Here is a 23,612-nt window from a genome sequence, read left to right as displayed (position 1 = left end):
CTCCTCAGCCAGCCTGTCCGCATCCCTAGCCAGACCCTCACACACCTCTTGTATGCGTCTCCTCTTCACCGTTAGCTCCTGAAGACAGTCCTCTGTCTCTTTCCTCTTAAGAGCCTGGGATTTTGCCTCCCTTTTCTTTCTCTCGGTCTCAAGATGGGTACGATATCTGGTCCTAGTTCTTGCTACACTCTCGAGTAGCACTTTACTAAGTGGAACCTAGTTATAGGATTGGGAAAAGAGAACCAGAGTCAGTGACAAACTTAAGAAGCCAAATATGATGATTCTGTCAACTTTTAAGTCAAAAGCATTTTACTAGTCCAGGCAGGGGTCATTCTTACCTGGGTAACACCTCTGTGTTGTGTGATATAATCACACACCAGCCTCCGTGTGACCACAGTGTCCTCTTGAATATTGTCTGACTCCACCTCTTTGTTGATCAATAATCCACGTTCAACTGTAGCTTGGCCGTGGGAAAGCATGAGCAGCTTCTTGCAGAAGCCCCACAGCTCTGGATAAGGTTCCATGGCACTCCTCAGGAAGATGTCCAGCCTCTTCTGCATGGGAAGAAAGGAGAGGAAGTCCTCACTCCGGCTCTCCAAGGATAGGAAACTGTCGAAGTGCTGCAGTATGACATCCCCTATGACAAAACAGATGAGAAAATATGCGGAAAAAAAAAAATTAGGCTATAGGGCATTACCAGCCAATTAGGTTTAGGATAAATTCATGTATAGCCTATGATTTGCCTTTCTTATTCCTACCCGCAGAAGTATCAGTTAGCTGTTTGTCCTGGAGAAACCTCTGAACCAGCCCTTTCATGTGCTTCCTGCATCTTTCTGGGTCTCTGTACATTACTGATGGATCCAGGCACACCATCTGCCTAACAGTCAGATACTTGAGGGGGCTCTTGTCCTGCACTTTCCTAATGATGCTACACAGTCCCTGCATGCACTCTCTCCTGAACTCTAGCACCCTGAGCTCTGCACCTTTGATGCTCTATAGAGAGGTAGCCATGAATATAGAACATGTCTTCAATGACCTGGTTCAGCCTAACCATTTGTAAAATAACCTTTTTAAACCATCACAGTACCTTAAGGACTGACCCTGCACCTAGACCAATGCTGATGTCTTGTGGGCTGAGCCAGATGGTCTTGTCTGTGACATCCAATTTGGTCAGCTGCAGGGCAGTGATATCATGGAGGACTTCTCTCTTTATGAAGCGTCTGAGTAGACTCTGTCAATAGACAAACACAAAAATGTCTGGTGCGGCACATTAACATTAATCACAGACATCGAATTGTCTGATTTTGATGCACAATGTATCCACTATTTTTTACACATACTAACCACAAACTCCACATTGTCAAAACATATCAATTGAGCCCAATCAGTGGTGATTATAATGTTAGAGAGCAACTCACCCCCCTTTACACAAATTTACTAAAATGTACTAAAATACCAAAAATAATTACCAGACATGTAGACATCACTATTAGACACTTATTTATACAGTTTATCAGCAAATAAAAATGATTTGGGGGTGAGTTGCACTTTAAGTAAATTATTACCATCATCAACTCAGTCAGGTCCTTCGGAAGGAATGGAAGCACAGGCTCATCTGTCTGATATTTTTTCAGGAAGGGAGTGAAGGTCCTGGCGAGTGCCGTGTAGAAATGCAATTTGGCCAAGATGAGTGGATCCTTCATGGCTGCTGCAACTGTGTCATAAGATGCTGACAGAGAGAGGCAGGACATTTAAACCTAGCCATATATTACAAAAACTATGACAAGGCCACACCAGCACCAGGGTTAGGACACAGTCACAGACCTATTCACAGCATTTATGAACGGCCTACCTGTTCCAGGGTTCGAAAGTCTCTTTGATTTCACGGCTTCCATGTACAAGAGCAGTGATGGCCAGACTTCCAGGGCTCTCTCCAAAACTGGAAGGTTTTCCACCCAACGATGGGCACAGAAAGAAAGGGGGAACACAGTAGACTTGGTTACTGTGATGTAATCCTCTCTCCTGGCGGGCACATTGAGGAACAATGTGTGCATTGCTTTCAGCAACTTGTCCAGCTGCCATGCAGTGAACCCACACTTGAATGCATTGTGTAGCGTGTGTAGGCCACAGCTCCCCACACAAATGAGCTGAGCACCTGAAGAATCCATTACAAAACTTAATATTAGAAACCAAATTCATATTTTGTATCACATGGAGATTGTTTTGTACTGCAAATGTTGCACCCATGCATCAATTTTTGCTCTGTAGCACTATGTGATTGTTTGTTCAATGTAAAGTGCACTACAAATAAAATGCATTATTATAATTATTAATGGATCACATTAACACTCACCCACAAAACAGTAATAGCATTCTAAACTTCTCACCTACATACTGCTCAGCGTGATCTTTCTGGAAAAGGTCAAAGAGTTTCCAATTCACACTGGGCCCATCCATTGAGATAGACACCAAGTCCCTGAGGTTCAGTCTGTCTATACATTCCTGAAAAAAAGGGTTGCATTTGATTACACAAATAAGAGGACTGGATGAACACATATTGTTAAGGGAAATAACTAATTAGTCATTTAATATTATAGTAACAAGAGTATATGCACACAAGCTAAGTCTATCAATATAAATTAACAAGCTTTTAAAGTAAAAAAAAATTGTATCCTTACTTTGAGATGCGACAGCAGGTCTTGTGCAGTGGAATGTCCCATAAACTGAGAGCCTAGATATCTGCACTGAACTTGTTCCTCGTTCCAGAAGCGGACGTGCACATCCAGTTGTTTGTTTTTCGTAGTCTCATTGAGACTCTCATCAAACATCAGAACAAACGGCGATTTGTTGACTTTGGACACCAGTTCTTCTTTGATGTGAATAGCTAAACCAAACTTGGCTATATAAGCTGTTTTGTCGGACCGCAAGTAAACGTTTTAGCGATGTCGGAGTCAGGGAACATGCACTTAAAAAGCTCTGAGATACCCTCGTTTCCATTGTAGGACTGGTGTTTAGCGATTGTGTTAAGAGTCCACAACACCTCGACTTTCATTGTTGGTGTGGACCCAAAAGCTGTGCGAAGATCCACTCTAGTTGCGGTCATAGCTGGATGGTCTGCAGCGCTAGCAGCAAGCTGGCTAACATTAGCTCATGCTGCCGCTTCAGGCACATTAGCAGCTGGCTGGCTAACATTCGTTGGTTGAAACACGCAGGCGATGGAAGGAGTTTGTTTTTGTCCACTGAGAGCGTTCATGTGCTTGGATGACTTGGCATGAGACTCTAATGCCTTGATTCCCATTGTACCTAGCTGAATCCTTTTTTTGCATATGGTGCAAAAAGCCTCAAAAACGTTGTTGTCCACTGGTTTTAACCAGTGACGAAAAGAGTTTTTATCCAGCCACGCTTCATTAAATTTACATTTCCCCATAACCTCAAAATGAAATTGGTAGCTAGCTAACGTAAAAACAAACGTTACAAATATAACGGCATCAGTCAACCTTTCCTATGGAATGCTGAGATGTTATTTGATTTTTCGCGCTTATCCTTTGCTTGAGGTCTGTGTTGTGTTGCAGTCTATATGGTTGTGGTTCTGTAGCGCGTGCTCATCATTTACTGAAGGCATCACATGTTCGCAGTTTTTTTTGTTCTGTGACCCGGGGTTGTGTTGCGTTTTCAAATATTGGTTCCGCCACTTTTTATTTATACTACATAATTTAATCAAAAATAATCGTGGTTGACAAATGAAACTTTTGAGGAAAATTACAATACGGAGAAGTTACATACAGCACAATTTTTAAGACCCAGACATCAAAATTCAAGACTTTTTAAAGACTTTTTAAGGTATTATTTCCAAATTAATAAATTCAATGCTTTTAAGGCTTTTTAAGACCCCGCGGGAACCCTGACCAAACTCAGTCAATCATAATTTTTTTCAATTACTATGCACCGTATTAGGTCAAAAGTGACATCAAACTCAGAACAGAAAATTGCTCCAGGAAATTACATGGTGGCTTTGATAAATAACAAACAAGTTTTTTTTTTGGTTTGATTCATGTCCCAGACCTGTGCACCCCAAGGGATTTAGTGATGAATATCTTGATGAAAACAAAAGATAGAAATGGAGTGAGTAATATATAGATGTAGTTGCTGATAAATAGATTATCTATTTAGGGATAATTATACAGACAGAGCTCTGCACAACTACTCGAAGTTAAAATGATAAACTGAGGTTCACTTTCTCCCTCAGGTTTTCTCTCTCTCTTGCTCTCTTCCTTCTCCTCTTTACAGTTCATTTACTCCCTGTGGCTCACCTGAGATTGATGTTCTGATCCTCTGATTGCCATAATGGCTCCATCCCAAAGAACCCATACATAATGCACAGCAGACTTGCTGAACGTTGTGGGCACGTCAGGTCCCGGCGGCCATTCATTTCCCTCCAGCTATTGATGCTGCTGGATTAAATGTTGTCCGTGATTCATATTAAGTTAATTTCTACTTTCAAATGATTTAGCTTTCTAATAAATTTGCCACTTAAACTGCCTGAATTTGCTAAATGCAAAATTGACCTATTCCGTTCATATTTTATTGCTTTTGCTTAATGGAATCCTGAAATGGAAAAGTATAAAAGCTGCAGTTTAAAGATTAGAAGAACCTTACAAAACAACTTTTAAAAAAATCATATTAAAATGTTTCATTAATGCAGCAGCATGTCAAGTATGTGAGGATCCAAAATCACATTTTAGGTTTATTTTAATGAATCTTTACAAAATTTTCAAAATAAATATCATATAAAAAAACATCAACAATAATAATAATAATAATAATAATAAATCAAACAGATATTATTAACATATTTACATACATATTTTACAATGGGGATTGTACTGTATATATGTTATAAACTTATATCTTCATCAACCAAAATAATGCACATATCTGAAAATGTTATACATATTCCATAATGGATGCTTCATGAAGAAGAAAAAATGTCAATGTCAATGTCAATGTCACCTTTTTTTATATAGCGCTTTAAACAAAATACATTGCGTCAAAGCAACTGAACAACATTCATTAGGAAAACAGTGTCAATAATGCAAAAATGATGGTTAAAGGCAGTTCATCATTGGATTCAGTTATGTCATCTCTGTTCAGTTAAATAGTGTCTGTGCATTTATTTGCAATCAAGTCAACGATATCGCTGTAGATGAAGTGTCAACTAAGCAAGCCAGAGGCGACAGCGGCAAGGAACCGAAACTCCATCGGTGACAGAATGGAGAAAAAAACCTTGGGAGAAACCAGGCTCAGTTGGGGGGCCAGTTCTCCTCTGACCAGACGAAACCAGTAGTTCAATTCCAGGCTGCAGCAAAGTCAGATTGTGCAGAAGAATCATCTGTTTCCTGTGGTCTTGTCCTGGTGCTCCTCTGAGACAAGGTCTTTACAGGGGATCTGTATCTGGGGCTCTAGTTGTCCTGGTCTCCACTGTCTTTCAGGGATGTAGAGGTCCTTTCTAGGTGCTGATCCAGCATCTGGTCTGGATACGTACTGGATCCGGGTGACTGCAGTGACCCTATGATCTGGACACAGACTGGATCTGGTGGCCACGTTGACCTCGGAACAAGAGAGAAACAGACAAATATTAGCGTAGATGGCATTCTTCTAATGATGTAGCAAGTACATAGGGTGTTATGGGAAGTGTTTCCGGTTCCGGTTTACCTAATTAATGCAGCCTAAAAATCCTTTAATGGATTTGGATAATAAAAGCATATTAGTATGTTATGTGTATGCCAGGTTAAAGAGATGGGTCTTTAATCTAGATTTAAACTGCAAGAGTGTGTCTGCCTCCCGAACAATGTTAGGTAGGTTATTCCAGAGTTTGGGTGCCAAATAGGAAAAGGATCTGCCGCCTGCAGTTGATTTTGATATTCTAGGTATTATCAAATTGCCTGAGTTTTGAGAACGTAGCGGACGTAGAGGATTATAATGTAAAAGGAGCTCATTCAAATACTGAGATGCTAAACCATTCAGGGCTTTATAAGTAATAAGCAATATTTTAAAATCTATGCGATGCTTGATAGGGAGCCAGTGCAGTGTTGACAGGACCGGGCTAATATGGTCATACTTCCTGGTTCTAGTAAGAACTCTTGCTGCTGCATTTTGGACTAGCTGTAGTTTGTTTACTAAGCGTGCAGAACAACCACCCAATAAAGCATTACAATAATCTAACCTTGAGGTCATAAATGCATGGATTAACATTTCTGCATTTGACATTGAGAGCATAGGCCGTAATTTAGATATATTTTTGAGATGGAAAAATGCAGTTTTACAAATGCTAGAAACGTGGCTTTCTAAGGTAAGATTGCGATCAAATAGCACACCTAGGTTCCTAACTGATGACGAAGAATTGACAGAGCAACCATCAAGTCTTAGACAGTGTTCTAGTTTATTACAAGCAGAGTTTTTAGGTCCTATAATTAACACCTCTGTTTTTTCAGAATTTAGCAGTAAGAAAATTCTCGTCATCCAGTTTTTTATATCGACTATGCAATCCATTAGTTTTTCAAATTGGTGTGTTTCACCGGGCTGCGAAGAAATATAGAGCTGAGTATCATCAGCATAACAGTGAAAGCTAACACCATGTTTCCTGATGATATCTCCCAAGGGTAACATATAAAGCGTGAAGAGTAGCGGCCCTAGTACTGAGCCTTGAGGTAGTCCATACTGCACTTGTGATCGATAGGATACATCTTCATTCACTGCTACGAACTGATGGCGGTCATATAAGTACGATTTAAACCATGCTAATGCACTTCCACTGATGCCAACAAAGTGTTCAAGTCTATGCAAAAGAATGTTGTGGTCAATTGTGTCAAACGCAGCACTAAGATCCAATAAAACTAATATAATAATATTTTTATTATATTATATTATAAAAAAACATTTTTATACTAATAATAAAAAATGAATGCTATTGGCCTGCTTTACATGAGACCCCTACAGTTGTGGCTCAAGACCAAGGGGTTCTCCCCCCGAGGGGAAACCCACTTCGCATGCTAAAGGTCACGTGGCGATGCCTACGTACCTTTGACATGTGAAGAAAACCTTGGTTCTTGTCTCAGGGCCCAATGCTGGGAGCTCCTTGTCGCCGCGTAATGCTAGAGATGGACGCATCCCTCACTGGCTGGGGTGCACTCATGGGTGCCCGCAGTCTGTGGAGTGGCCGCCATCCGACATGGCATATCATCTGCTTTGAGCACTACATTACTTTCTCCCAGACCTAAGAGGTCACCATGTGTTGCTGCACACAGCAGTGGTCTCTTACATCAACCACCAAGGAGTTCTGCACTCATGCCGTTTATACAAACTAGCGTACCAGATCCTTGTATGGTCCCAGGGTAAACTCCTCTCACTGAGAGCAGTCCACATTCCTGGGCATCTTAATATGGTAGCAGACATCCTGTTGAGGCAGGGGCCGAGGCCCAGGGAATGGTGGCTTCACACTGAGGTGATGAAGCAGAGTTGGAGAGGTTGATCAGACTCGGTCGGATCTGTTTGCGACTCAAGAGACATCACACTGTCCCCTCTGGCTTCCTCTGACTCATCCAGCTCCACTGAGGCTGGACGCCGGGGTACAGACGTGCCGGAGGCTTCATCTGTACATTTTTCCCCTGATTACTCTGCTCCCAGGAGTTCTGGAGAGAGTGCGCCAGGATGGAGTCTGGCTGCTGTTAATAGCCCCATTCTGGCCGGGCCGGGTATGGTTCCTGGGCCTGATTTCTCTTTTTGACGGCACTCCATGGGAGGTTCCCGTCAGGAGAGATCTCCTCTTGCAGGGTGGAGGATGCGTCCTGCATGGAGCTTAGAGGCTGTAGGTGTGGTCTCTGAGGAGGCTTGTTGGCCCTTTTGCTTTCAGTCTGCGGTCCAGCTCACCCCTAAACCATCTCGATTGGGTTCAGGTCCGGTGACTGTGGAGGCCAGGTCATCTGGCGCAGCACCCCATCACTCTCCTTCTTGGTCAAATAGCCCTTGATGCCTTCAGTGTGACTCTACAATTTTCATAGTCATGAAAATAAAGAAAACTCTTTGAATGAGAAGGTGTGTCCAAACTTTTGGTCTGTACTGTATGTAACCCTGGTTCCTCGAAGGAACGAGACGCTGCGTCACAGTGCCACACTTCCGGCATCTCTGGGCGGTGCTTGCTTCATCCTTTAAAGGCTGGTTACCGGCTTCGCCGCTCATGCTTTTATGTTTCCTGGTCTCTGACGTCACCCATCTATGACGTCTCGCCCATCCATTGGACTGATTGCACACGTTATTCAGAGACGTCACGATGGAGGCGTTCCCCAAATGTTCTCCGAACTTTCTCGACGCAGCGTCTCGTTCCTTCGAGGAACCAGGGTTACATACGTAACTTAGATGATTTTACTATATCTTTGATCAGATAAATGCAGCCTTGGTGGCAGTAAGAAATCTTACCAACCTCAAACCTGTGTATGTTGTTAATATTTCATTTTAGACGTTTTACTGGTTCCTAATTTTGTTCTGTGGACATTTAAAAGCATGAGTTTGACATATGCTATTTTGTCTGCTGTCTTTGACATTACAACTGAGGATAATTGCTAATGTAGTGTCACAAATCATTGTGTCTATATATGAGTGACCATTACAAAGCTGGCAGTTTGTATCTACCATTCAGATAAAAATGAACGTTTGGTTAGCTTTCTCCAGAAAGTTATTTTTCCAGGTTTAATAAAATACAACAAATAAACCGCACATATTCACTTTATATAAAATACATGCTCACAAGATAATATATTAATTATATAATTTATTAATTAAGTATTGTGAAGCACAGTTTCAAGGTTCAGCACTGGCCAATTGTAAATAGACAGCGCATCCTATGTAGGCTGTCAACCTTGATTAGATTGAGCAAGACAGCTGATTTAAAGAGTGAGTGGGTGAGATACAGAGAGAGGTGCCCGTTTTCTTGCATTGTCTCCTCCTATTCTACTCTCTCATATTCTCCTTTTAATTATACATACAAGCACTTTTCAGGGCACTGAGGAAGGATGATCAATCTTTCCATCTAATCTGGATTCATGCTACAACATTATATTCCGAATTAAAAAAAAGATTAATAGAATCTTTAAAATATGACCTACATGAGGGTAAAGAATATAGAGTTGTTTGTTAAATAGATACACAGCAGTTACTTCATTCGGTGCATAGTAATGCAGATAGGAATGTAATTAACGGCAGCCATTTCACCTACATCTGACCTTCTGAGTTTATGTGTGCTCAGTACGTTGAATTTTAAAAGTGTTTTCCTTTAGAGGCAATATATAATTGCGCAAATAAATAAATAAATAAATACATAATTAAATAAATAAATAAATAAACAACAATAAAATAAATGAATTAAATAAAACTGCTCATATATATAGCTGGAAACTTAAAGTTGAGTTGACTTCTAAATAAAAATATATGGTAAAAATTGGTCCCCAAATGATTGTACCTGACAGAATAGGAGACCATTTGGACATTTATGGAGGGATTTTAGGTGTGTATACCGTCAGAAACAAGGTGTCCACCAGAATGTTTATGGACTACTTTAGGGATAAATAAGAAACTACATAAATCAGAGCAATAGTGGGAGGTGTGTGTTGGAAGAGAGACTAATCCCAGTGACCCTCTCATAATAAAGCCCATATGAAGGCCAGTGCTTCTCTGTATGTGTGTGTGTGTGTGTTTGTGTGTGTGTGTGTGTGTGTGTGTGTTAGGGTGACCACCCGTCCCGCGTAGCGCGTGTGCGCACAGCGTTTTAAGCCCAATTCATGCGTCCCACAAATTGAGACTGTGTCACGCATAATCAATGCTTGCTCAAAAAAAGTTGGTCGCTCTATATCCTCGAGCCCCAGGCAGCCAAACGAACATTACTTGACAGTTCAGCACGCTACTGCTGCTACACCCACCCCTCAGTTGAAATGCTGACTAGGTTGTTGTCAACTTTTTCGTTGTTCTCATGACATCGCACGCACGTGCATACCAGACACACTGGGAAGGAACTTTTAGATGCATGCTTTCCAATTCGAAAAATGGAGAAAGAGACTCTGAGGCACCGCCATCCTGACACACCGCCAAGGTGTGTCCTGTTTCAAACTTTTTTTTATGCGCCTGCCATTACTAACATGCGAGTTCACCATCCTTCCTCCCCGTGAACCTCTGGAGTTGTGAGTTTAGACTTTTTTTTTAACTGTTCCTGTGGTGTTGAGCAACTACAATTCATTTTAATCCTATAATTTTATATTATAATTTATTTAAAGTGAATAAATTGTAATGAAAAATAAATAAAATTAAATAGCTACAGTAAATCATAAGTGGAAGTGCATCTGTCAATTCTGTCATGAGCATACATCAGCAGTTACACGTTTAAGGGAATATGGCATTATTAATATACCATGTAAGGTGGTATGTGCTAGAAATGGGTAAACCACTATCAGTTAGTCTGCCCGTGGTGTGGGGGCACCGCCGCGCAAGGCAGTGTCCCACATTGTCCCTCAGAAACATACCCCTTGTCCCCCCTTGGGCTTATTAGCAGGTGGTCACCCTAGTGTGTGTGTGTGTTGTGCAGTTTTCTCAGTGGAGTGCTGTAAATATAATGTGGGTGGCTCGGAGCTAATTGGAATGGAGTCAGTCTTGAAATACTGATCTCCCCTCACTCTCAGCCATCTACATTACTTTCAGCATAAATCTCCCCCTAAACTGCTGAGCTACATGTTCAGAAGCAAAGCTTAATGCTTAATATTCAGCGCAGTGAATAATGTTTGTCACATTTATGCTTGTGTCCAGTGTCACAAGCCATCATCCTATATGAGGTAGAAGAGATTCTGGAGACTCTTAATGTCATCAGAAAAACAAAATTATTGATGAATGTCATTTCAAAAGCATTTTTAGCTTCATTCAAAAAGCAGAGACGATTTTGATGTTTTGTAAAGGACTGTCAAGAAGGTAAAATTGAAAACTCAGCATGTGTAGATGTGTGTAGGTTTCAATAATATTGGTTCTTTTGGTGTCAAGACAAAACAGATTTATTTATTTATTTATTATTTCCTAATGAAATGTCTCCCTTCCAAAAGTTTGAGCTCTAGGGCTTAGATCTATGAAGTTATTTAACAAGTGAAATGCCTCTGTGTTTGCATATCCTTGATAGCCTAAGTCCCATTTGGATGGCTTGTATTGCCTAGGAACATTTCCTGCAGTGAGGAAAATTTATATTGTTCAACATATTGTATTGTCTAATTTATGTTTTGCAGTGCTGCACTTCTTCAAATTATATTTTATTTGTTTTGCACAGGTAGGCCTGCTGCATAACATTTCCTGTAGATTAGCAATTTATTCTGCAGTTCTCACTGAGGGTAAGTTTTGAGGGAAATGTCTTAAAGGAACAGTTTCCCCCAAAACACAAAAGCAGATGATTTAGTGAATATTCAGTTAGGGGATTACAATACAATGAAATTCTGACTAATTTAAATGCTTAAAATGCTCCCAAGTCTCTAGCATAATTTCCCAAGTTAACACCACACTATCCAAGAAATTATACAATAAATTGCTGCACCATTGCTCTTTCGTGATGGAGGTTCACACTCCAATCCAGTAGTTGGTGGATTGGATAGATGTTGGTGTGTAGAAACACAAGAAGTAGAAGCTGAAGACCTGTTGGACTGGAAGCACTGCATCTTTAAGAGGAATGGAAGAAGGAACAATGTTTACACACTGATATACTGCAATATAAAGTTTGATAAACTTGCATAAACAGAGGCAGGTTAAGGAAACACTGAGGCCCACAAGTTCACACTCCGAATAGAGAAACGTATGCGTTTTGCAGAATGAGGCAAAGTAGCATGAATTATAGACACTTTTCAATACAGCCTACATTTTCGGCATTGATCTAGAGCTTATGAAAGTGTGTTGCTTTTGGCCAGAATAAATGAAAAGAAAGGAATGACTAATAAGGTGACCAAGAACATAGCAATCATTGTGTGATGTAAATGTGTTTGTTTATTTGTGTGTATAGCAATCTTGGTTCTTCATCTATTATGCAAACTCTGCTGACCACAAAATCTCACACCAAATTATGTTTTTTCCTCGCATTGTCCTGGAAAATAAGCCCAAGTACCTAGTCACATCAAAACAGTACGTATTTCCCAGCAGGTACCTAGCTCTTGATACCTGGCTAGAAAAGATGTCATATTTGTATGACAGAAATATTGAAGGTTTGTGCCGGTTTTTAGTTTCAGTCCAATTATTGCACCGCCTCATGTTATTCTGCTTCCTGTAGAGAGCTCTTATGAAGCAGTTCTTTGCCTGTTGACCGGAACCACTGCATTAGTTTTATCAGTTTTCTCTTCCTGAAAAAAAAAACAAAAAAACACCACAAACAACAACAAAATGCAAAATAATACATCATACTGTAACACAATATAATTCAAACACCTGACAGGAAAGAAAATGGCACATTTCTAATTACTTGTAATACTGGATGCAGTTTTATATGTAGTTTTATATGTTTATTCTCAAAACAGGATAAAGAAAGGAAATAAAATTGGGAGATAAACTCTCACCTCACCTCACCTCACAAGACAATCATTTGCACTAAATAGAAAGGTCAAGATGACAACAATATATTCACAAGTCATAACTCAGATTGGAAACTCCAAAATGGATCTGGGCATTGTAGTCATCTATTTAACATAAAATGTGTATGATACTAAATCAACTTATAACTGTATATTGCTTTGCTTTACTATCATTACTAGAATTATTAAATTTAGATTGGTAATTGACATTCATACTTCAGCTTAGTTACAGGATCAACAAACAAGCGGTTTGCTGTATTAAATTAGTAAAAATTCAAGAAACACTTAACCCTGTTGATGTTTCTATTTCAGTGATAGTAAGGACCTTTGCCATTTTCCCTCAAAAGGCTGTTCATCAAAGTGCTTCACAAGCAGAGCAAGTACACATGAATAAAACAGGGCTGGAAGGTCTCAGTGCAATCATAACAAGATAATTTAAACAAAATTGTAATATATATTAACCAGTTGGCCAAGAAGTAACAGCTGTGTCCAGTTTGGTTTTCTTTTACGTTTGCATGTCTTACTATCAGCCATGATTATTCTACTATGTTAAAAGGCTGTTTATGTGCATATTTACTTATAGTTTACAAGAAGATGCTGACAGTTAGCTAAACATATGCTTGTTTAATTAGTGACTCTTAGCCTGCATTTTTTAATATTTATTTGAATGTGGCAATTAAAATTTTTATTTTTAAAACTTTATTTGAATATGGCAACATAAAATCGTGCTCTACAATATTTCTATGTATACATTTCTGACAGTGCCTGCCCCTATCAGCCAACCCAACCCTATCTCACGGCGGATTCGTACTAATTCGTACGAATTAACCAAGTGGCTAAATTGTATGATATCATACGAGCTGGGTCGTATGAATTTGTACGATTTGTTCATTGCATTTAATAAAAGCCCATCAAGACGAATTCGTACTAATTCGCACGATTTAATGTTTTGTTTAAATCGTACTATATCGTACGATTTGTTTTTCACGTTCAATTAGTGTGTCCCAGTCTCACGGCAGTTCATGATTTGGTCAAGTAATTTAATCTATTGATTTGTGGCAGGGACACGTTTATTTCGTTATTTTCGTGATTGCAGCACGTTTATTTTTTAAACTAATGCATTTCAATTGGATGCATCTTTCGTGCAACAGCACGATACTTTCTGATTAATTAATTTATCGTTTTTTTTTCCACAGGACAACATAAGAAACTCACAAAAACTTTTTTTTTTTTAAATCGGAGCTTAACTTACTGTAACAAAACTGAGCAACATACTGTATTGCTGGTGACAAAAACACATATTCAAACTTTTTTTGCTGTAAAATGCGCAGATTTAATATATATCACGTGACAAATTAAACTAGCATTTCTACTCGTGGAGATCACGTATGGGGGAACTGATGGGGCTTATTTGAAGTAATTTAATGAGAAGCCAATGAACAATATAAACTTTCTGACTGTGTGGGGCAACTGAATTTCCAATATTGTGATAGTGTCAGATGAGATTGTCCAGGGGCTTGTACAATATCATACAAGTGTTAAATTGAATTACTGAAATATTAAGACTTTGATGTGTGACTGTATTTAGGGATAATTTTAAAGACTTTTCCCCTTTCCAAATACCCACACTTGATGTCTTAGTCACTTGAGAGCATGTGTACGTGACAGTGCATGCACAAGACTGTCCCCGGTCTTAATAATGCCAAAGCACAGCGTCCTTAACACACACTAAACCTCTCCAATACTACTACGGAGCGCTATACAACGCTTATTGTATCCCATCATGCATCATGTTTTGGAATTAATCGTGAGACTTTTTGCAGAGATCTCACAGGAGGTCATGCAAACCTTTCCAATGTATGTGAAATATTAATAATAATAATTAGATATTGAGAATAATTTGGTAGTTAAACAAAGTGTTGCACGTTTTCTTGATGCACAGAAAAGTATATTAATCATTTGCAACTGCTTTTTATCACTTAATTAGAAGCACCACAAATTAAATTGTCATCTTTAATAGGGACTATTGAAAAGACATTTAGAAGTTTATTTTAAAATGCAAAGTTAAAACGAACTTTGTCATGTTAAGATCGACACACACTTGTGATCTTCATGCTCACTTGGGCCAAATAAAGGAAATGTGCAAAGATGGCAAGTGTGGGTATTTGGACAGTACAACCGTTTAAGAAACAACAAATGCTGTGCAAATGATAACAGCAGGAATGTTTGATAAAAGGGACAAACTATCACAGACCAACCTGCCTCTGCAGCTTTCTGTCTTCTCCATTTCTGAAGGAATACCGCTCCACAAACACGACTGGGGTGACTGCTTCCTTTACGTCTTTTCAGCTAAAAAATAAATAAAAGGGGAGAAAAAATAATTACCACTACCATTACAGTGGTACAACGATAGTTATTTTTGGTGATTATTGTGCTATTACTATACCATAGTAAAACTACAGTTACTGTGGTAAAAAAAACATGGTAAATGTCCTCTTAACTGGGTTTTACCTATTATTGTACGTGTCATGGTTACCATGATTTTACTACAAATACAACTTACATCTTTGAGCTTGAAATGGATATAAAACAGATCCCTGTTCTGTGGCACGTCACGTGACAGATAGTTTAACTCCTTAACTGTCACCCCTCATTTTTTAAATAGGCATTAAAGTGCACTATCCAAACTAAAATTGCTGTAATTTATGAACACTTTGGAATATAAACATAAGGTTGGTCTCTTTTTAAAGAAGAAAATTAGCAAATGTTGGCTTTCAAAATTTTTAAAAAAAATTGAAGTATCAAAAGGTTATAGAAGTTTAAATGTACTATAAATAATATGCGCTATATTAATTTTATTATATTTTATTTATTATAAATATTTTACATAACAGGTTTTACTCTAAAATTGGTATAAAATTAAAGTCTTGTGTCTAAATAAGTTATGTTATAAATTTGAAGTTGATATGAAAAAAATTGAGGTTCCTGTGAGATTTTATTTAGGGCGTCATACCACACACAGTCACTGGGAGTCATCAAAACTCTTTAGAATTTTGCTTAATGAATTTTTCTCTAGATTTCTCTGTGAATTTTACTTCTATCTCAAAATAACCACCAAATATGAAATCCTGAGACTCAGACCTTTCCAATGATTTGTTTGTTGCCAAGATTATAAAAAGTTTTGGTTCTAGAAGACCGTAATGCATTATGTTTTATGACACTTGACCCAATGAAACTTAAAGATAGCCTCGGATGACCGATATAATACAGAGAGTAAACATTAATAAATAAAGACAGAATACATTTAATAACAGGCATTAAAAGAGCATATTTATTACTACTCACCCAACCTGTGGCTCTTGTAAACTGATGGCAAGTATCGCGATGTGTGCTGAATGAGACTTAACGAACGTGATTTCATAGCAATAAACATCTCATGTCAGTGACGCTTGACCGTGCTTCAGTTGTTGACGCTTTGGGAGTAATGGATGGATGCACAGCATGTGGTGGGAGTGACTGTGCTGTATATTAATTATGTTTTATTATTATTTAGGTATTTTTCTGTTATTATTTCTAAGCTGGGTTGCTTTGCTGTTTATTGTCCAATGTGGACATTCATATCACAGAATCTGACAGTGATCAGCGGCTCATCAACGACAGTATAGGCTATCGCATTTTTAAGCAGCCTTTACAATAACCTTAATAAAAACTTTTAACTTTAGAGTCTAAAAAAGTAAATAAAAAAATAAAAATAAAAGATCTGTAGGCCTATCTCTGATAGCTTATTTATTTATTTATGTATTTTTTGGTTCTTTTTATTTAAACTATATTGTTACTAAATGTGAAAATGCGTTAAAGAAATGTAGGACTTGATATAGAATTCTGTAATTTTAATATATATATATATATATATATATATATATATATATATATATATATATATATATATATATATCAATAAATAAGTAAAAAAAAGAACCATTGCGCATTTTACAGCAAAAAAAGTTTGAATATGTGTTTTTGTCACCAGCAATACAGTATGTTGCTCATGTGAGTTTCTTCTGTTGTCCTGTGGAAAAAAATTAATAAATTAATTAATCAGAAAGTATCGTGCTGTTGCACGAAAGATGCATCCAATTGAAATGCATTAGTTTAAAAAATAAACGTGCTGCAATCACGAAAATAACGAAATAAACGTGTCCCTGCCACGAATCAATAGATTAAATTATGTGACCAAATCACGAACTGCCGTGAGACTGGGACACGCTAATTGAACGTGAAAAACAAATCGTACGATATAGTACGATTTAACCAATACATTAACTCGTGTGAATTAGTACGAATTCGTCTTGATGGGCTTTTATTAAATACAATGAACAAATCGTACAAATTCATACGACCCAGCTCGAACGATATCGTACGATTTAGCCACTTGGTTAATTTGTACGAATTAGTACGAATCCGCCGTGAGATAGGGTTGGCCAACCACTACTGTGTGCTAGTTGTAGTACGTAAGTACTGCAGTGCACTTCTCTCTCTAGCTCAGCGCCAGCCAAAGCACGAAAGTGCAGTTTGAATTTGACAGTTATGTCACATCGCCTAACGTTCTATCCCATATGTGGGACCGGGCACGAAATAAAAACCCAACATGTGTGGCTCTTTAAAAAACAATTTTAAAAATGTAAATGTTTCTTTTAACTTGTAATAATATATCACAAAATACCCTGTTACACTTTTATGCACTGTATAAACTTTTAGTAAAATAAATGCAGCCTTGGTGAGCATAAGAGGCTTTCTTCAAAACATCATTATTTTTCTAATCTTTTGACAGGTAATGTACATCTTCTGATTTTTGGTGGAATACCTGAAGAGATTAAATCATGGGATATATACTGCATGGTCAAAAATATGATACACAATATGGATATTTATGCATATATAATACAAAATCCAATATTAGGGCTATTCATTTGCTACCTTGCTTTATATGGAACTTATTAATACATGTTAAATACCCTTCGTAAAATAATACAATTAACTCAAGGATACAGCCATCTTGATAAACACAATGACTGAGAGGCATATTTTTCTGTGACACAGTAACTGGCAGCTATGTTAGACATGCACTACTCAGTGACAGGGATGAGGAATTTGACAGCATTATGATGATCGTCAGCCATTATCACTTGGGTGTCACACAGCTGCCTGCCTCTCTCAGTTCACACCGCCAGTGACAGCGATCCCTACGCATTGGTGTTCCTCTACTGATGGAGGAGAATTTTTAAAATGCATTCATTCCAGCCTCTTCACAGAGGAGAGGAAAATCTTGGTCGCACTGAAGACAAGTGTCAAGCTCCTCGTGATTGATGAGTGTCATGTTTGAGTACCAGGAAGCAGATTACACACTCTATAGTTGCGTGCAGGCAAAATAAAAGGGGGGGGGGGGGGGTTTGCATGTTTTAAAATGTTTTTCAAGGGTTTTTCATAACATTCTTCTTCCCATGAAGAAATTGCATTGTTCAATATCTCTGTTTCAGGCAGTTCTCTGAAGGGCCATTAATCTTAATTTCAGAGTTTTAGATTTTGTGATAATGTCTTATATTTTTTCCCTGCCCTACCTTCTTCTTCCTGTCCAAATAGAAAGAGATTCAGTTCCTCGGTAAACAAAATACTACATCAAAACAGTGCATAGAGCTTTTATTTAAAGCATAGAACATCACACCTAGGAGCTCTGAAGAGTATCATTGAAATATTGGCAATAAATGAGGCAAAATGTGATCCATTCATCTTGTTACATCACATGAGTACATATCCAATGAAATCATGGGTAATTATGTGCCCAAGGGAGCCGTTCACATCCAAGGTGATCATAGGAGAATAAAAGTAACGAGAAAAGACACAAATTATAAGACGAATCTATTAAATTATATATGTTGAATACAAATTAGAGATGTAACCATCCTCGTCGCAAGCCTTCAAGTTAACTGAAGGCATTTTATTTTTCATAGTTTGCACTAACCAACATCCTATGCATGCTTATGTGATATGTAAGATTTTCTCCTTGGCAAATCAACACATGAAGCCTTGAACCCTGACCCTTTGAAAGGCGAATTCAAAAGCCATCATTCTGTATCAAGCTAAAGAGCCATCCGATGAGAATGATCCCTCTAAACATCAATAATTTATGTGCTTGCAGTACAATGTAAGGGACAGGATAGTGTATTGATGAACACGTCTAGTACAGCAAATGTCAATTGACATGTCCACATAATGGCAGCTCACCAAGGCTACAGGAAAGAATAAATCAGGTACAAACACATTCTTACATGCACAAACAGACCGGTCACTATGCCAGAAAAGTATAACATTGAAAATATTGTGTATTAAATAGAGTGTTAATAATTGTTGCAGACCAGTTCAGGTGGATTAAAGAGGCTTTACCAATCATTGTCAGTATATTTGCTATGTTAAATGGAATAGCATACTGAGTAGTTTATAATGTAAGGGGAGAGTGGAGTAAACTGTGCCAGTTGTCTTCTAGAGGTAATGTTAATAGTTAAATCTGAGGATGTCTCATATAAACTAAAATATTAAAATCTGCAACAAGGCACATAGAAACATGAATTGAAGAGGATTAGGGACAAGTAATAATAAAAATAAATACAAATAAAACCATCTTGAGGTTAAAGTCATTATAATGTGAGATCATACTCACTAAATTTCAAGAAAAATGTCAAAATAAAATGATGAGAATTTAATCATTACATTTTGAGAATAAACTCATTCAATTACGAGAAAAAAGTCATTGTGTTTTGAGAAAAAAATAAAAATCAAGAAAAAAAGTCTAAATTAAATATTGTGAATAAACTCATTAAATTACAAGAACAAAAGTAATTGTTTTTCGAGAAAAATTTTTCTCATACAATGTTGAGAATCAATTCATTAAATTAAAAGAATAAAGTTGAGATAAAAGCTGAAGAAACACAACCGTGTCATGTTCATTTTATCTAATTGGACAGTTAATCAGCGTCTGCAGTGGCGCAGGTTGTAAAGAGCAATGCTCAAGGATGAAGCAAAAGCTGTCGAGCAGAAATTGAAACCGCCTTATGCAAAACATTTCATTTTGACTTTTCTTTTCTCGAAATTTAATGAGTTTTTTTTTTCTCGAAACAAAATGACTTTTTTTCTCGTTATTGAATGAGTTTATTCTTAATATTCCATTTTGACTTTTTTTCTCAAACTTTAATGATTTTCTTCTCGAAACACAATGACTTTTTCCTCATAATTTAATGAGTTTTTAATGAATAATAAATGAGTCTCAATATTTAATTTTCCCTTTTTGTTCTCAAAAATGTAATGATTTTTTTCCTTTTTATTTTTTCTCAAAATTTAACGTTTTTTTTTTTTTTAAACACAAAAACTTTTTTCTTGTAATTTTACAAGTATTTTCTTAACATTAAATTTCAACTTCTTTTCTTTTCAAGTTTTTTTTTCTCGAAACAAAAGGACTTTATACAAGAAATTTAATTATTTAATTCTCAATTTTTTTTTTTTTTGTATCTAATATCGCATTATAATGACTTTAATCTAGAGATGGTTTCATGTATTTATTCATTTATTTATTTTTGTATTAGTTGGCGCTAATCTTCCTCCATAAACATAACTTTAAAAAAATTTCCAGTGACTTGGAGAATAATTGGAAAATATTTGAATTATTTACATAAAAAGTAGTTTAGTAAAAAAGTAGTATATATATATATATATATATTATATTTATACCTATAAAGTGTAAACATTATATATATATATATATATATATATATATATATATATATATATATATATATAATGTTTACACTTTATAGGTATAAAAATGCTTATTATTGGAATAAATAAATGTTTGCCACTTTTCTTATTAGCAGCTCACATGGGCAGTTGTAGTTATATTATTGGGCCCTGTCTAAATGTATGGTCACATCACAAAAAAATTGATACAACTATTGAGGAAATGTCTATTGTTGCATTGTATCACAACATGTTATGTTATATGATTATTAAATTAAAATGAGAAGAATGCATTTTTTAAATTAAATATTAATAAATAAATTAATTAATACATTCATTTATTCATTCTACCGCTATTTTAAAATCATATATATATATATATATATATATATATATATATATATATATATATATATATATATATAATTTAATTTTTTTTCATCAGGAATATCCTGTACTCTTTAAGGCTCTCTCTTTGGAAGCCCTCCATCTGTGTGCCACTTCTTACCTTTCAAGGGAACCAGACTAGAGAAGGCTCTGTCCCAGTCCTCTTTCAGTATCTCAGAAAATATATTCATGAACCCCCACAAGAGAACCCCAGTGCAAATGCAGCATACCACAGTGTACCAAGTCCACACATCAGCATCTTCATTTGTACCTTCTTCAATATCTTATTTGCTGAAGCAGGGCCCAAGGTGGGCATTGCCCGAAAGTCCTCGCTAAAATATTGAACTAGCCAGAGGATCACACAAAATATTCAATACTGATATACAAAGGAGGACAGTGGGAAGATACAGAACAAGGAAAAAAATAGCAAGAGAGAAGGTGGGGGAATGGGGAAAAAGCAACAGCTGAAGTAAAAGAGTTGAGAAAGTGGAACTGTGGGCAGCTTTATTTCAGGAAAGAGAAAAATAAAGAGATGAAACTAGGTGAGATTCGTCTGCTGCTGTGGTGTAAGATGTCTCCAAACAGACATTTTAGGACTGCAGAAGCAGGCAATAGAATCTTTAAACTGAATTGGTTTGTCTGAAATCTGAGCTAAACTCTAAACCCCAACGTGATCTCATGAGAATACATGTGTATTTTTACGTTAAATGTGGTTCTACCACACTTACATTTACTTACGTTTTCATGCACATAAAAACGTACAACTTAGACGTATTTATAGCAGTAAAACGTACAAATACTTACGTGTTAGCAGCTAAAAAAACGTAAATAATCTAACATAAAGTGTGAATTTATATGAATTCCCATGTATTAATATTAAAATCGTGGCTTTAATGATTTAAATCTGTTGTATTTATTTGTCATATCAATAAATGTTTTTATTGAATTTATTGAAAGCAGTTTACTCATCTACTTAATAGGAAATAACATTTCTTTGCATGCTGCAAACCATAGATACACAAAAGCACAGCATAAAATTACAAATCACATCCATTTTATTTGTTTGCTGTACTCCATATCTTTAGAATCCAGATGTTTGCAAGGAACATATCCATATCAATCAATCTTCATCTTCATTCTCAGCAACAGCGTCCGTCACAGTCAAAGCCCGCGCTCGTTATGATTCGAATTTGAAAATAGCGCCAGTGCGCCACAGGAACGTTACGACATGGTTTACGGCACTAATATCGAACTGTCATTGGTTCTCACATAATTCGTCACATATTGCGACATGTCGTGTTTCAGTTGATAGACATTTGAAATCAGTACTGCTACTGCGCCAGTGCGCCTTCACGGAGAGAAGACGGATTCATAATTTCACGGATTAATAAATTAAATTCTGCTCTGTACCCTAAAAACTATTACCTCCAGAGAGGACTGCGACTGGAACTCATTATCATTTGAACTACTTTTGGTACCACTTTTGATATTTTTTCGCAAAAAATAAATGATTAACATTATGTTTGTTTGTTATTTGTTTATTTATAACAGTAACGTTATGTAGTTTTAAGAAATGGTTATGGGTAGGTTTAGGGGTAGGTGTAAGATTAACGTTAGTGGCTCAAAATAACGTTTTAATGTTATATTTTTACTAAAATTGTGTTTTATTATGTTTTATTCTTTTAACATTCTGTATAAAATGGGTAGGTTTAGGTTCGGGTGAGGTATAGGGATCTTACATTTATCAAAAAAATATTTAAATACTAAGGGAAAATATACATAAATATTAAAAAAATTAATCCGATACGCATTGAAAAGCAGCTTCATGAGCAAATTTCTATGGATAACTGACTGGTCAGAGAACACGTTCTATCTGTACGTATTTGAGGTTGTTTTTACGTAAATTTCGATACGTATCGAACCTGTAATTACGTCCAGATAATACGTAAATGACACTGTAAATACATAAAGGCACATGCGTATTGGACAGTTTTAATTTATGTCTAAATATGTACGTTTTGATTGTGAGATCAGGCTGTAAACCCACAAGAATCTCCACTGGACAGTTGTGTGTGAATTTTAATGAAAGTGGTGAATCTCCTACTGCACTTTTACATGTGGTGGGGGGTTGGGGGGGGGGGATCAAAAAAGCATCAGAAAAAGTAATTCTCCAAAATGTGTCAGTTGAAAACATTAAGGGGATATCTGAATTATTTACTAATAATTTGTTTTATTTGTTTTCTGAGTCGGTGTCGCAAGGATGAAGTTGCCATTTCTGACTGGCATCTCCTCATTAGACGTGCCTTTAAAGAGAAGTGCAATATATTTAGCATGTTTGTGAGGCATGTATGCGTGAGTTTTGTTCATTTTTGTGAAGTGCTCCTGTTCAAGGCGAGAAGGCAGAAAGCACATCATGTTTGTTTTCTTTACTTTATAAAAGCACAATGTTTTGTTGATATTGTGAGTGCACACAAAAAACATAGACCCTTCACAATTACGTATTACTCGAGTCTTACTTTTACGAGCAAAAATGATGGCGTATCCACTGAAAAAAAAAGTGATCGTGCTGGCACCTCTATGACCTGCAAAGCGTCTCCGCACAAACTATTGGATATAGCACACATTTATATAGGTTCACGTTTAAATATTGCTATATCATCTGTCCAATTCAGACAGCAGTGACTCAGTCCACCACATTTTTTTAGGTTTACTAAAATATACAATGAATTTCCATTATTCAGTTAACTTGCCAAAGCAGAAAAATAATGAAAAGAAAGTCCTCTCATTTAGCCTGTTGCGACAAGATAA

The 23,612-nt window shown here is 36.9% G+C and overlaps 1 long non-coding RNA gene across 1 annotated transcript; it reads right to left on the bottom strand.

The window, feature by feature from the left end:
• Window positions 1-562: 562 nt before the first annotated feature.
• On the bottom strand, window positions 563-1,664 carry LOC132141933 (uncharacterized). The gene is made up of 3 exons (XR_009433971.1): window positions 1,566-1,664; window positions 1,088-1,231; window positions 563-637 (listed from the first exon to the last, which is right to left on the bottom strand). It is a non-coding gene; the product is annotated as an uncharacterized LOC132141933 (long non-coding RNA).
• Window positions 1,665-23,612: the final 21,948 nt, after the last annotated feature.

This window comes from Carassius carassius, chromosome 6, assembly GCF_963082965.1.
Source record: "Carassius carassius chromosome 6, fCarCar2.1, whole genome shotgun sequence".
NCBI lineage: Eukaryota > Metazoa > Chordata > Actinopteri > Cypriniformes > Cyprinidae > Carassius > Carassius carassius.
The sequence above is the reverse complement of the archived record's forward strand: the minus strand, read 5'-3'. Positions and strand labels throughout refer to the sequence as shown.